The 3,929-nt window shown below is 37.8% G+C and overlaps 1 protein-coding gene across 1 annotated transcript in view; it reads left to right on the top strand.

Moving 5' to 3' along the window:
- The window catches only part of L3MBTL4 (L3MBTL histone methyl-lysine binding protein 4), a 488,579-nt gene that overhangs the window by 233,902 nt on the left and 250,748 nt on the right, over positions 1–3,929 (top strand). The gene's annotated exons all lie outside the window — the stretch shown is intronic.

Raw genomic sequence — 3,929 nt, 5'->3', positions numbered from 1 at the left:
TTCTGGTTCCATACAAATTTTAGGATTATTTGTTCCATTTCTTTGAAGAAAGTGGATGGTATTTTGATGGGGATTGCATTGAATGTGTAGATTGCTCTAGGTAGGATTGACATCTTCACAATATTTGTTCTTCCAATCCATGAGCATGGAACGTTTTTCCATTTCTTTGTGTCTTCCTCAATTTCTTTCATGAGTATTTTATAGTTTTCTGAGTACAGATCCTTTGCCTCTTTGGTTAGATTTATTCCTAGGTATCTTATGGTTTTGGGTGCAATTGTAAATGGGATCGACTCCTTAATTTCTCTTTCTTCTGACTTGTTGTTGGTGTATAGGAATGCCACTGACTTCTGTGCATTGATTTTATATCCTGCCACTTTACTGAATTCCTGTATGAGTTCTAGCAGTTTTGGGGTGGAGTCTTTGGGATTTTCCACATAAAGTATCATATCATCTGCAAAGAGTGAGAGTTTGACTTCTTCTTTGCCAATTTGGATGCCTTTGATTTCTTTTTGTTGTCTGATTGCTGTGGCTAGGACTTCCAATACTATGTTGAATAACAGTGGTGAAAGTGGACATCCCTGCCGCGTTCCTGACCTTAGGGGGAAAGCTCTCAGTTTTTCCCCATTGAGAATGATATTCGCTGTAGGTTTTTCATAGATGGCTTTTATGATATTGAGGTATGTACCCTCTATGCCTATACTCTGAAGAGTTTTGATCAAGAAAGGATGCTGTACTTTGTCAAATGCTTTTTCTGCATCTATTGAGAGGATCATATGATTCTTGTTCTTTCTTTTGTTAATGTATTGTATCACGTTGATTGATTTGCGGATGTTGAACCAACCTTGCAGCCCAGGGATAAATCCGACTTGGTCGTGGTGAATAATCCTTTTAATGTACTGTTGGATCCTATTGGCTAGTATTTTGGTGAGAATTTTTGCATCCATGTTCATCAGGGATATTGGTCTGTAATTCTCCTTTTTGATGGGGTCTTTGTCTGGTTTTGGGATCAAGGTAATGCTGGCCTCATAAAATGAGTTTGGAAGTTTTCCTTCCATTTCTATTTTTTGGAACAGTTTCAGAAGGATAGGTATTAATTCTTCTTTAAATGTTTGGTAGAATTCCCCTGGGAAGCCATCTGGCCCTGGGCTTTTGTGTTTTGGGAGATTTTTGATGACTGCTTCTATTTCCTTAGTGGTTATAGGTCTGTTCAGGTTTTCTATTTCTTCCTGGTTCAGTTTTGGTAGTTGATACATCTCTAGGAATGCATCCATTACTTCCAGGTTATCTAATTTGCTGGCATAGAGTTGCTCATAATATGTTCTTATAATTGTTTGTATTTCTTTGGTGTTGGTTGTGATTTCTCCTCTTTCATTCATGATTTTGTTGATTTGGGTCATTTCTCTTTTCTTTTTGATAAGTCTGGCCAGGGGCTTATCAATCTTGTTAATTCTTTCAAAGAACCAGCTCCTAGTTTCGTTGATCTGTTCTACTGTTCTTTTGGTTTCTATTTCATTGATTTCTGCTCTGATCTTTATTATTTCTCTTCTCCTGCTGGGTTTAGGCTTTATTTGCTGTTCTTTCTCCAGCTCCTTTAGGTGTAGGGTTAGGTTGTGTACTTGAGACCTTTCTTGTTTCTTGAGAAAGGCTTGTATTGCTATATACTTTCCTCTTAGGACTGCCTTTGCTGTATCCCAAAGATTTTGAATAGTTGTGTTTTCATTTTCATTGGTTTCCATGAATTTTTTTAATTCTTCTTTAATTTCCCGGTTGACCCATTCATTCTTCAGTAGGATGCTCTTTAGCCTCCATGTATTTGAGTTCTTTCCGACTTTCCTCTTGTGATTGAGTTCTAGTTTCAAAGCATTGTGGTCTGAAAATAGGCAGGGGATGATCCCAATCTTCTGGTACCGGTTGAGACCTGATTTATGACCTAGGATGTGATCGATTCTGGAGAATGTTCCATGGGCACTAGAGAAGAATGTGTATTCCGTTGCTTTGGGATGGAATGTTCTGAATATGTCTGTGAAGTCCATTTGGTCCAGTGTGTCATTTAAAGTCTTTATTTCCTTGTTGATCTTTTGCTTAGACGATCTGTCCATTTCAGTGAGGGGGGTGTTAAAGTCCCCCACTATTATTGTATTGTTGTCAATGTGTTTCTTTGCTTTTGTTATTAATTGCCTTATATAATTGGCTGCCCCCATGTTAGGGCCATAGATATTTACAATTGTTAGATCTTCTTGTTGGATAGACCCTTTAAGTATGATATAGTGTCCTTCCTCATCTCTTATTACAGTCTTTGGTTTAAAATCTAATTTGTCTGATATAAGGATTGCCACCCCAGCTTTCTTTTGGTGTCCATTAGCATGGTAAATGGTTTTCCACCCCCTCACTTTCAATCTGGGGGTGTCTTTGGGTCTAAAATGAGTCTCTTGCAGACAGCATATCGATGGGTCTTGTTTTTTAATCCAATCTGATAGCCTGTGTCTTTTGATTGGGGCATTTAGCCCATTTACATTCAGGGTAACTATTGAAAGATAGGAATTCAGTGCCATTGTATTGCCTGTAAAGTGACTGTTACTGTATATTGTTTGTGTTCCTTTCTGGTCTATGTTGCTTTTAGGCTCTCTCTTTGCTTAGAGGACCCCTTTCAAGATTTCTTGTAGGGCTGGTTTCGTGTTTGCAAATTCCTTTAGTTTTTGTTTGTCCTGGAAGCTTTTTATCTCTCCTTCAATTTTCAATGACAGCCTAGCTGGATATAGTATTCTTGGCTGCATATTTTTCTCATTTAGTGCTCTGAATATGTCCTGCCAGTCCTTTCTGGCCTGCCAGGTCTCTGTGGATAAGTCTGTTGCCAATCTAATGTTTCTACCATCGTAGGTTACATATCTCTTCTCCCGAGCTGCTTTCAGGATTTTCTCTTTGTCTCTGAGACTCGTAAGTTTTACTATTAGATGTCGGGGTGTTGACCTATTTTTATTGATTTTGAGAGGGGTTCTCTGTGCTTCCTGGATTTGGATGCCTGTTTCCTTCCCCAAATTAGGGACGTTCTCTGCTGTAATTTGCTCCATTATACCTTCTGCCCCTCTCTCTCTTTCTTCTTCTTCTGGGATCCCAATTATTCTAATGTTGTTTCGTCTTATGGTATCGTTTATCTCTCGAATTCTGCCCTCGTGATCCAGTAGTTGTTTATCTCTCTTTTTCTCAGCTTCTTTATTTTCCATCATTTGGTCTTCTATCTCACTGATTCTTTCTTCTGCCTCATTTATCCTAGCAGTTAGCGCCCCCATATTTGATTGCACCTCATTGATAGCCTTTTTGATTTCTACTTGGTTAGATTTTAGTTCTTTTACTTCTCCAGAAAGGGTTTCTCTAATAACTTCCATGTTTTTTTCAAGCCCAGCTAGTATCTTTAAAGTGATGATTCTGAACTCTAGATCTGACATCGTACTAATGTCCGTATTGAGTAGGTCCCTGGCAGTCGGTACTACCTCTTGTTCTTTTTGTTGAGGTGATTTTTTCCGTCTTGTCATTTTGTGCAGAGGAGAATAGATGAATGAGAGAACAAAATGCTAGCAGGGTAACAACGTCCCCAGAAAATATACTCTAAACAAATCAGAAAAGACCTGAAGCAGTGGGAAAAGAAAGGGAAAGAGAGAAAAAAGAAAAGGAAAGAAAAAAGGAAAAAAGAAAAAGATAAAGATAAAAACAAACAAAAGCAGAACAAAACAAAACAAAACAAAAACAGAATGTGATCAAATATGATCAGGCTGGATTATAGATCAGTGCCACACACTAGATTTTGGGTGTATTTTGGTCTGTTAAAAGAAAGTCCCTCCCAAAATTTTAAAGAAAGAAAAACTTATATATGTACAAAAATAAGGCTTGATATGATGAAGGGATGGAATATGACTGTAAAGATGGAAATTATA

This window comes from Phoca vitulina, unplaced genomic scaffold, assembly GCF_004348235.1.
Source record: "Phoca vitulina isolate PV1807 unplaced genomic scaffold, GSC_HSeal_1.0 scaffold24, whole genome shotgun sequence".
Lineage (NCBI taxonomy): Eukaryota > Metazoa > Chordata > Mammalia > Carnivora > Phocidae > Phoca > Phoca vitulina.
Note: the sequence above shows the minus strand (reverse complement) of the source record. Positions and strands in the feature narration are given on the sequence as shown.